Source organism: Rhagoletis pomonella, unplaced genomic scaffold (genome assembly GCF_013731165.1).
Source record: "Rhagoletis pomonella isolate Grant_MI unplaced genomic scaffold, Rhpom_1.0 Rhpom_scaffold_00009, whole genome shotgun sequence".
NCBI classification, from domain to species: domain Eukaryota; kingdom Metazoa; phylum Arthropoda; class Insecta; order Diptera; family Tephritidae; genus Rhagoletis; species Rhagoletis pomonella.
The window spans coordinates 26,720,090-26,732,562 of NW_023458563.1; the positions used below are offsets into that span (position 1 = coordinate 26,720,090).

Here is a 12,473-nt window from a genome sequence, read left to right on the forward strand (position 1 = left end):
CCTAACAAAGAGGCGTTAAATTTAATATAAGCGGCGTAAGTCTTTTCGATCAGCTGTTTAGGCTAAGCCCAACACGTTGAGTTCAGGTAGCGTAAAAATTTTCCGCTGGAAAAAATGGCGGAAAGTTGTCAACTGTTGGGCTGAGCGTAACTACTCAACTGTGCGTTTCTAAGAAAAACAGCCAACGGTTACCCAACAGCTACGACTTATGAACGCGCCCAATGTAAAATTATTCACAGTTTTTGCTAATTTTTTACAATAAAAAATGTTATTTTTAAAAAACCTTCTATATGACAAATGTGGGAAATTAAATTCTCTACATATGTGTATTTAACCATTTTTTATGAAAAATGCAAAATTAGCTTGCAAATCGCGAAAACCCCAAAAATAAAATTCAATCCAAGATGGGGGAATGTTGCCAAATGAAATTTAGGGGTGAGACTGTGGATCCATGATCTACGTGTTAAATAGAAGTAAACTGCACAAAAAAATCGCTGTTACAATTTTTTTTTTAAATATTTCGTCAACCGTCGCCGAGAGTAGACGTGTTCTCAGTGTGTGTGGGGTGCGCGCATTGAAACCATTCCGTTTACATCAAACTTAAATTTAACCAAGACATATTCAACAAGATTTATTATGAACTGTGTAATTTCCGCGCAAAAAGTTGACCGTGCTGACAGTGGCAAAGTCACTTGTACTGACTGCAATCACATATTTCATTGTGCGTGTGTCAAACTAAAGCAATCCGACGTCGAGTATATAGAAAGGGAAAGTATCTATGCGATAAATGCAGTGGTGTTCGCCGAAAGTCTATGCTTATACAGCCGGTGCCGGCTTCAGACGTTCACTCTTCATCTGCAACACCTGTGAATTTTCAGCCGCCCACTAGCATTTCTCCGCGGGAAAGTGATTTGATTTCGCCAGGTATGAAGCTGTCAACAATACAAAACCAGCAGCAAGCAACGCAAGGTATACCTGATGGACAAGGGAGTGCACTACATTGGCAGCAACACACAAAAACGGCTAGCGCAAATAACAAAAATCATCAAAACAACGACCCGTGCTTTCGAAATACTGCATCAAAGCAAGAAAACAAAGTTACGGGTCTACCATGATTCAATAATACAAGGTTAGATAATTATTGACAGCTGCGGTTTGACACTCCCTTACAAAAGGTTGCATTTACGAAGGACGGAGAAAGGGGAAGAATGAAATATCTTGGTGCGAAAATGGTAGTAGAACAGTACGCAAAGTAGGCAATTAGTAGTGAAACTCCTTTTGTAAATTCTAATGTATTTGCAGGAAATCTGGTATTTTAAACGAAATGTTGAACGTAATATTGATATATCTAAGCGAATTACGTAATTTATGTGCTATTTAGCTGTATAAAAACTGCAAAATGACTCAAAATTAAAATAAGACTACTATGTAAACATCCAATTTAAAAACAGTTTATGTTTTCATCAGTTAAATATGCTTCATATGCAAAATCTTATACTTCTATTTCACACCAAAGCTACACTGTTTCTATGTAAATTTGCAAAGAAGCAACACTGTGCCACTGCTAAGGGAGCGGTGCGAGAGAGACAACTGTCAGTTTATCGAACCTTGTATTATTGAATCATGGGGTCAACCACCTACTGAGCAAACAAATGTGAATAAGACAATAACTCTTCAGCACCTTTATGAAGAGATTCTAAGTCTGAAACGGATTAACACCGATATGCTCAAATCAGTGAGCGTGCTATCTGAAGAGAACAAGACTTTAAAAGAGAAAGTAGTAAAGTTGGAGAGTAAAATACATTGGAGAGAGCAAAAAGAACATGAGAACGTGATCGAAATAACTGGCGTACCACAGCAAAACACATAGTTGCCAACTTGGTGCTTTAAGTACTAGATTTAGTGCCTTTTGAAAATTAAAACGCCAAAAGAAATGGTTTAGTGCCTAGTGCCTTTTTTAGTGCTTTTTTTCTGAACTCGGATTTCTCAAATGTATATAGATAAAAAATTAAATAATTTGAAATATTTATCGGTTCTTGTAGATTTTTTGGTGCTGAATCCAAATCTGGATGCAGAATATCTCCAGCACGTCAAAAGATATCCAAACCTCAAAGTGTCAAAAACACGGGTTTCGCGATATTTGAGGTTATATTATGAAAAACAAATTTTTTTACTCATTTATAATTCGGGCATCATTTAGTATTACTCTTCCCTTTAAATTTAATTTTCGTTTGTTGCGATTCGATTTCTCGTGATATACTAGTTTTAATGTCCAGTTCTTTGGTATTATTTCGTAAGCATGAATCATAATAGCATGTGTAGAGGCTATTCAATCATTATCAGCGAAAAAGTTTTGAATATTGTTCATTTTTTTACTTTTGTTTAATACAAACTGTTATGAAATCTTTTGATAAAAAAAAATTAGTGCTTTTAGTGTGGTAAAACGCTTTTCTTTCCAAGTTTTTGTGCTTTTTGAAATTGAAAAGTTGGCAACGCTGGCAAAACAGTAGCGATGCTGAAGTTTGTATACAGAAAATAATCGTCGACGCTCTGGGAGTCTCGATCTCACCTTCTCAAGTTGACAAATGTGTGATAAAAAGCATAAAACCGAAAACTGCCTCGTTACCTGCTCGTAATATTATATGCGTGCATTTTAGGTCTAATGAGATTAAGAGAAGTGTTTTGGCAGCCAGGAAAATCAAAGCACACAAGTTGACCACTCAATTATTTGATGATTCTTCTAATAAGAGAATTTAGAATTTAAAAAAGCTGACAATGCGCGGGTTATCATTATCAGAACATTCGAAGACTTAAATTTGATAAAAGACTAGTTACAAGTAGTAAACTAGTCTGAGCATTTTGTCTCTATATATAAGACCATAACAAATGTTTTCCGATGTTCTAATTAATGATAACCCAATCATCACAAGCAATAATGTAATACTTAATTCTCACTCAGAAGGTTTAAACAATTTCTTAGTTATTCACCAAAACATACGTAGTCTAAGGCAAAATTTTGATGTATTTGTATGTAATCTTAAAGCTTTAAATAAGATATAATTTTTGTGTCTGAAACATGGATTTTCTCATATGAGAAAAATGATTATAAAATACCAATTTATAACTTTTTTTCTAACACTAACGATAGCTACAGTGCAGTGGGTGTTGGAGTTTTGGTGCGTGACGTATATGAATGTACGTCGTTCAATTTTAACTTCAAGAGTGCAGACATGCTAGAGCTTATTTGTAATATATGTAAGAGGTGAACAATTTACATTTGTATGTGTATACAGACTACATTCAATGCCGGCTTCTGATTTTCTTGAAGAATACCCAGGTTTTCTACACAATGAAAATGCGGCCAATTTGCTTATTGTTGGCGATTTTAATATAGATATAATACATCGTTGCGCCGCAATAGATGACTATTTAGCATTGATGGCTGATAACGGCTTCACATCGTATTTAAATGAACCAACTCGTACAAGTTCAGGCACCTGTATTGACCATGTTTTTTGTCGTTTTAAAACTATTTATACCACATAGCTATTGCAACAGTTTGAATTTGGATTTGCAAGTTACCGATCATACGATGACAGGTATTCAGATCAAAGATTTATAAGCAAAATAAAAAACATTAGAAAATCATACACTAAAATTAATTTCAAGTTACTGAACGACAAGTTACGCTACGAGAATTGGTCGCATGTTTACGCAGAAAACGACGTTTCACATTTTCTGCCCCTGCCAAATCGTAAGGGTGAGCGTTGCCCAGCGGAGTTTTATTTATTTACAATTTTTATTATTTATAAATAGAAATTTGTAATAGATGTAAATCGCTTAATTTTATTAAGTTCACTAAAAGAAATTGCGAATGATTTGGTGGATTCTTCCTCGTCATCAACTGAGAATGAAATTGAAACGTTAGTTCTTGGAAGAAATTCACAGCCTAGAGTAAACAGATTTGTGGACGATGTTGTTAACTTTTATTCTGAGGCAGAGGTAAATAAACTAGTTTTAAATAAAATGAAAATTTTCTTAACAATCTGAAACTACAGTTCAAGAAAAACTTTCGCGTCAGTCGTGACCTTACCGAATATCTTGTCGCTAAATATTCTGCGAGCACATGGTTTATAACAAGGAACTACAAAGGAGGAAGATTGCAAACGCCAGCGGAATCTCATATGCTCGCATTTTTGTGGTAGGCTTAATGCAACATTTAGAGAGAATCTTCATTTGAAAATATTTTATTTATTTATTTTTTTTTTTATTAAGGTTTGCCGCGAAAAAAACCACTTTCAGAGAAGTTGGAAATATATTTGACATGTGTTTGTCAAATATGTATAATACCTTCAACAAAGTTTTGAACTTTCTTGTTAGGGATATCGCACCGGAAGCAATAAAGTTTCCCAATGAAACCCATGAAAAAGAAGTAATCGCAAAAGCATTTGAAAATGTAAATATTATTCGATAACCTCCTAATTGTCTCATTATTTAAATTTTGTGTAAATTGTAGATAGCTGGATTCCCGAATGTCTTGGGTTGCATAGATGGAAGTTTCAACTCTAGTAGAAAGCCAAAAAATAAAATACGGTCCACTTATACGAACAGACACGATTGCGTATCCATCACTCGAAGTTACGTTTCTTGGATGTATTCACTGGAGTGCCTAGCATAATCCATGACGCAAGAGTTTTGAGATTGCCCTTCATTGGAAAGGAGTTATCAAGTGCATGTGCACCTAAGTACCATTTGTAAGGTGACTCAGCGTATCCCCTAAGGAAGTACTTACTAGCATCATACCGGGACTATGGAAATTTGACAGAAGCTGAAAAATTTTACAACATGAAATTTTGTCAAACTAGGGTGAAAATTGAAAATGCTTTTGGTATGCTGAAATCAAGATTCCGTCAGCTAATGCGTTTAGATTTCCACAATGTTCAGTTGATGGCAAAGTTTGTTATAGCGTGCTGCGCTCTTCATAATCTTTGCATTGAAAGAGACGACGTTGTTGATTTCAGCATCATAGATGATGACATCGAAAATATTTCCACGGAAAGAGGCGATAGGAGGGATCAACTACTTTCACAATTAGGCCAGATTAAACGAAACGATGTTAAGAATCAGCTATACATTCAAAGAAACGTACAAATAAATTAACATCTTCATTTATTTACTTAAAATAGTTATAGTTCATATTTCTTAATTTATTTATTTACTTAAAATAGTTATAGCTTTATAGTGAATGTAAAAGGGTAAACAAACCATAAATACTTCTTAAAAATAAGGTACTTCAAGTCTTTTCATAAAATTTTCATAATATCGACATAAATTCATATATGTTCTACATACAGGCACTTTCATTTCAATCACTCTTGACCGTTTTGCATCAAGTTCGTAAGAAGGTGTTGAATATTACTGAGTGACTCCATTATCTCTCTATGACGTCTTTCTCGGGCCTCTTCCTTTCTTTTTGCTATTTCTAGCAGCGTCTCTTGGACCAATTTCTTTTTTCTACCTCCTTCGCCTTTGGACTTGGTGTACTCGAAATCTTCATTGCTATTGCTTGGCTGCTCATTTGTACTTCCGGCTCTATTGAGTCATCCATTGCGCTAATATTTTCCAGCTCTTGTGCAAACTCTACTCTTTGCCAACCGCTGCTTTCCTCCTTTTCAGAACAGTTTTGTATCTTTCTTCACACTGATTTGCTGTCCTACCCGCTATTTCTGTTGAGATCTTTTCCCACATTTCCTTCTTATTCCGAAGAGCCTTCATCGGTCCAATCTCCGGAAAATAGCTGGCGTATCTGTCGAGGAGAAGCCGGGTCTCACTGTCTGACCACACTGCAACAAAAAACATATTGAATGCTTGTTTTTCCACTTGGGCTACTTATGTATATTTTTGTACTTACTTTGTATACGTTTGAAGCTCGGATTTTCAATTATTTGTTGCTCCATTTTAATATTGTGATAATTTTTAATAATATACTATATTTATTCGTCGCTCTCAATCAAATAAATTTCAGTAGCAAACGAAAACAATTAAACAGCTGATCCGTAACAGGGTGTAATTTTTTTGTTCTTTTCTCACTGGGATAATGCAACCATTTCACAGGGCGTAGAGGAACATTTTCATAATGTTGCCATACAATCGGGCAACATTTTTTTCGAGAAAAGAAAACACCATTAGTAACAAAACTAATAAAGCAATTCGATTGAGGCGAGATAGCTTTTTTCGTAATGAGTTTAAATCCTTATTCGGAAATACTAGACAAGAGGTTGTCAATCGGGCTCTTAATTGAGCACCGGCAGAGCGTGTCGAGTCAATTGCCCTGTGGTCAAAAGGTCATTCGATCTCAGATCTTATAGGAGTAGCCAATGAGTTCAATAAGTACTTCACCTCTATTGGAAAAACTAAGTGTACCAACTGCAATTGCCAGTTTGCTTTAGGACTGCCCTCAAACCCTGATACTCGGAAAGGTTTCTTTTTTAATTAAATTTCAAGCTTAGAAATAACTAACATAATCAAAACTTTAAATAACTCAGGTTCTTGCGGTGATGACGGTATTTCCAATAAAATACTAAAATGCATATCCTTTAATAGAGTAGATATACTTTAATACTTATTCAATGCTAGTGTTACACAGGGTGTTTTTCCAGAAGATTTGAAGTGCGCTATTGTAATTCCAGTTTTCAAAAGAGGCGATAAGAAAGATGCAAATAATTATAGGCCTATATCTTTGCTCTCGAAAATATCAAAAGTATTTGAAAAAGTTATTAAAAATAGAATTGTAGACTATCTTGATAGCTCGAAATTCTTTAGCCCAATACAGTTTGGCTTTCGTTCGGGACTTTCTACGGAAGATGCTCTACTAGATTTTTGCTCGTACATCTACCAGGGCTGGGACAGTAAAAATATCTGTGCTGGACTTTTTGTTGACATTACAAAAGCTTTCGATATGGTAGATAGAGATATACTTTTAAATAAGCTATTTAGCGCTGGTTTCAGATGGTTTATGCATAAGTGGTTTAAATCCTATCTCTCGAACAGAGTACAAAAAGTCAAAGTGGCAAATAGCTATAGTAGTTTAGAGCCTGTTCATCTGGGCGTACCCCAAGGTTCAGTTCTTGGTCCAATACTATTTTTGATTTATATCAATTCAATTTTTTCTTTTGAAAGGCAAAGTAACTGCTTTTGCTGATGACCTTGCCATTGCTTATTGTAGTTCTAGCTACTTTGAAGCAATATGTGACATTAATCACGACATACATCTACTGAGAATCTGGTTTGCATTGCATAAACTTTCTGTAAGTAGTAAAACTAAGCTTATGTACTTTAGCCTCGTTGCTAAAGAATACCCAAACTGTGATATTTTGTTTCATTCTTCAGATTGTCTGCGTTTTAATTTGCATAATCATGAGTGCTCTATGAATGAGTTAAAAAAGTCTTTCGCGTGCACCGTCAACTGCGACGATACTTGTTTCCAGCTTGAAAATGTTGAAAAGTTTAAATATTACCTAGGAGTACACTAAAAATAGTTTACTACGGAATATTTCAATCGAAGCTGCATTACGGTATCAGCTGTTGGGGTGGTGCTTCGGCTAGTAATTTGTCCTCCATCATTACAATTCAAAAGTGCATAATTAGACGTATCTGTAACGCAAATCGTAAAACTCACTCTATGCAATTTTTTAGAATGCTTAATATATTGCCGGTCCGACATTTATACTGTTTTAAAGTTTAAAAACTTTTTTTCATCAAATCTGGATACTTGAAAAGTCTTCCGTCAGAAATGTATAACCTGCGCAGGAACTTGCTTCCAATTGTTCACGTTCCGCCTGCTCCTACGTCTCACTCTGGATGTTTTTATATAAACGCCTCTTGTAAATTGTTCAACTCACTTCCTGCTTCTGTACAGGTCATAAGAAATCTCAGTTTATTCCAAAAAAATGTGAAAGTTCACCTGTTCAACTTAGACAACTGTGAAATCAAAGCCCTGCTGAGGTCCATATTGTAATCTGAGCATATCATAAAATAATGTATGTAATGTAAATATAGTTTTTTTCTCTCTTTGGAGTCTCTTGGATTTGTATCGACTCTTTGTATTGATTCTTTCTAACGTTATTAAAATATCTGTTTACTTTTATTTTTCAATGTTCACCCCACAAAATGTATACTACTATTCATTGAAATTGGCATTTAAAACTATTTTACTTTGTAATATAAATAATGCCATCAACTTTTCTAATGCAGCATTGAAGTACTTATTGAACGCAACATGAATTTAGAATACTGTGTTAATCTGTATGCATTAAGAAAATGAAATGAAATGAAATTTTCCTACCAAATTTAACTAATTTTTCTGGGTTAATCGCTATGTTTCGCTCGTTCCCGGCCATGATCCAAGCGTCATACAAAACAAATGTAGGCATACAAGTTCTCTATAACTTTTGAATTTCAATATGCTATGTATTTTCAACAGAAATTGTCAAAAAATGGCGAAAACCGTGGCAATGTAAATTTTTTTGCAGTTTTTGCTAATTTTTTACAGTAAAAAATGCTATTTGAAACAACCTTCTATATAACAAATGTGGGAAATTAAATTCTCTACATATTTGTATATAACCATTTTTTACGAAAAATGCAAAATAAGCTTGCAAATTTGAAAAAACCCAAAAAAACTTAAATCCAAGATGGGGGAATGGTGCCAAATGAAATTTAGGGGCAAGACTGTGGATCCATGATCTACGTGTCAAATAGAAGTATATATACGTGTCAATAGAAGTATATGGGCTATATACTTGAAAGCCAAATTCGATTCGAACATACACTCGTTTTCTATAATTCAATCAACTTTTATAAATATTCAAAAAAGGTAAGCAACACTTTTTGCCACATGTAGGGCGAAAAAGAAAATACGAAAATAAAATTGTATCAAAACATGACAACTTAAAAACGTTATGGGCTGGTTTCTCCAACTCAGCCAATTTTCTTGACTTAGTGAAGAATAAGCTGTTTAAAACGAAGGCTGACGTTTGACTTAAGTCCAAAAATTGGCTAAACTAAGTTAAGTTGAGTTGGAGAAACCAGCCTTTAGTGTTAGAAAATAAAAACTGAAATACGTATGTAAGTGTCTTAAGAAGTTTTTTTGAATGAAAGAAATAAACAAAACAACAAAAGGTCTAGTGACGTTATATACATATGCAGATAAAAGTTAAGTGACGCACTGTGTGCAATTTAGAACAATCGCAGATAAATCAAATATCCATATTTTTTCTCAACGATAATAATATGTAAATTTGCAGCAGAAATTAGTGTTAAAAATTTATTAATTTTGTTTTAATAATTTGCAAATATCTGAAAATATTTAGTTCAAATTAAAAAATAAATTAATGGAAATACTATAAATAGTTACATTTTCCGTCTTTAAATTAATATATAATCTTCTCCAAAGATTGTACCAATCACGCTTGTTTTCAACTGAACCTCCTATTGAATACTTCACTGAACTCCATTGATCCTGCATAAAGTTACCATAATTTGAAAGTTTTATGACTTCGTATTAAGCTGTTTTTCCTTGGCATTTACTCTGTAGTGCGAATCGAGAAGAAGTTATATTCGAACGCCTAATTCTTTTATAGCACCATTGGTTCGAATTCGAACAAATCTACTATCATTTCGAACCACAGAGTACTGGCCCAGGGGAACTTGTCTGCCAAAAAAGTATTTTTTTAAGGAAATAATAGAGTAATAAATGGACGATCTTAAATTTTTGTATGGCTATTTTCTGTTCGACACAATTCTCTAGTTTTCGACCATTTTGGAATTTCCATTACAAAAATATTTAAAACCAATTATGACCAATACACACGGCTATAATTTTACTTATCTAAAATACTTAGTGCACATTGTAACATTTGAATTAAAAATAAATAGATAACTACCAACATCAACAAATCTTAATTATAGACTTCAGCTGCTTACCGAAACATAACTGAAATTCCACCACAGGACAACGACGATGAATACAGTTAATCAACTGTTATTGCCTTTGAACCGTTGTTGTTGCTAGCATTTATATGCGCTTATGTATGTGTCTGCACATTACTTTTTTATACTACTTATCCACATACACATATATATGCTACGTTTCTATAATACATAGTAGTACATACATTTTCTTTCCTTTCTGCGAAGAAGTAAAATCCTTTTTAGTTACCACTTACACTACCAAAATCGTTTCATATACACACACACCGCATCTCCCATTTATTTACTTCCGATTCGTAACTTTTTTAATAGCGTTATTACTATTATATTACCTTTTATTTTTAACTTTTAACATCGCACTATTTGTGAGAACTATCATTAAAGTTGTTTGTGTTATAACACATTCTCCACAACAAGGAATGCTGCTACCAACACAGACTTCCTTTTATCATTGCACCAAAAGATAAACTGAATTCGATGGTGATAAGCAAAGTCACTTCTTGTAGCTGAGAAGCAGCAGCAGCAGCAGCAGCAACACGAAGGATGGATAGAAAAAACTTGACGAGTGAATAGAGAAACCCTTTTCAATAAATAATATAACCGACTTGTTAGAGTTTCATTTATATCTTTTCAACAATTTAATCCTTCTTCATATTTTTAGTTACTATTTATTTAGTTACTATTTGAATTTTCTGCTTTTTTAAAGAAAACACTCTTAACACCACTTCACGTACGTACTCAGTACTCGTAACTTTGTGTGCGATAGGTATAAAAAACGATAAGTATAAAAAACCGCAACTTCATATTAGGCAGAATAGTTCAAAATACTACATTACAAAAGGCTAAAATCAGCGAAGAATTGCGATTTTGTTTAGTCTAGATGAAGATGAAAACAAAATAAATAGTGTTTGCTGGGCGGATAAACACAGATCTCTTACGCTTTATAAATTAGCATACACATCATTTGAAAGAGTGTCTTCTTTCTTAAACCGGAGAACATCGGTTTATAATAAACTTACGAGTAGTCACAGGTTTTTAAGTGCGCAAAGGTACGCAAACCCAGTTTTTAACTGTAAGGCACTCGGCACATTACGCACCTAATCAAAGTAGAGTAATCGTTTCGACATGCCGAAACGAATGCATGACGACTCGACTTCTGCACACTTGCACGCCGTGCATAAGTCACCAGCTAATAAACACTTTCTACACATAACAAATTTTCTGGCCGTTCTTTCGCAACTACGCACTTCCGCAAATATTTCTGCTCCGAAATATTACATAAACGCTTGTGGTTTAATACAATTTGCACGAATTTTAGCACGAAATCATTCATTTGCAATTTACTTCTATTGAATTGACAAATTAATTTTATTTCCCACACAAAAAAAGTAAACAAATGACGATTTCAAAACCGCAAGCGCCTTACAATGTTGGGCGCTTCTATTCATGAAGCTTTTATGATTAGGCAAAAACATGATTTTGAAATACATGTCATCGGCATAGAAGCTTTATACTTTAGTATGCCGAAATGATTACACTACTATGATTAGGAGCTCAATGTGCGGAGAGTCTAAGTCAGAGGTTCCCAAACTTATTTTTCTCGTAGACCCCTTTCAAACTTTACTGGTTTCGGTGGACCCCCTGATGCTCATTTCTAACATATTCCCAAAGGTCAGGTGAAAATTAGATATAACGACAAAAATAAAAACAAAATATTTTCTTGTATTCTATTTATTAAAATAATGTGATTACACACTTGCAAGTTTAAAAAAACAGAACTCGTAAATCTGCTCTGAGGAGTTTTTTTAAGAGCTCTAAATAAACTCCTCACATGTGCGGTTCACTTATGAATTTGCATGTGATGTATTTGTCAAATAGTTTATTTGTGTTAATGGCATCAATTTTTATTTTTATCACCCCCAGTTTTAAAGTGATGCGAAAAATATATATCACTCGCATTTTCAAAACACAAAACTTGAAACAACAAAACTGTAAAGCTTTTACCCCAAACTTCAAATTCAGAAACTGACAAAAAAGACCAAACCAAATCTAGATAAATCGATGATAAACAAACAAGCAAGCAAGAAGCTCAAGAAGTGTTCCACCGCCTTATCCTCTTCAAAGCAGGATTTACGCCTATCACATTCAGGTGTTTGTGCCACGTGAAGTGACCAGTCAGCAGTCCCGTCTTCTCAGTGAGAGCAAAAAACTAGATAGACCTTCTGAGATTGAAGGCAACATGAGTTTAGCCCACCTGCATCCACTCGATGGCTCCCAGTCATTGCTGAGCGAAGTTCCCACCCAGTTTCTGATGGTGGCTTCGATGGTTGAAGAGGGGAGTGCTATAACTGGTTGCGGATCGAGGAATGCAAGCTCGTTATCTTTACCTACATAACTTATTAGAGACTTGCATTGCTGAACCAGTTTGGAAGTACTTAAATAGGGAGCTGGCCAATGCCTTCAGTGCAGCTTGGCTCTACTTG

At 34.5% G+C, this 12,473-nt stretch overlaps 2 pseudogenes; one reads left to right on the forward strand and one right to left on the reverse strand.

Moving 5' to 3' along the window:
• The first annotated feature begins 3,303 nt into the window (after positions 1–3,303).
• LOC118745465 lies at positions 3,304–5,160 on the forward strand (annotated as a pseudogene).
• Positions 5,161–5,369: 209 nt separating this feature from the next.
• LOC118745466 lies at positions 5,370–5,957 on the reverse strand (annotated as a pseudogene).
• Between the last annotated feature and the right edge of the window lie 6,516 nt (positions 5,958–12,473).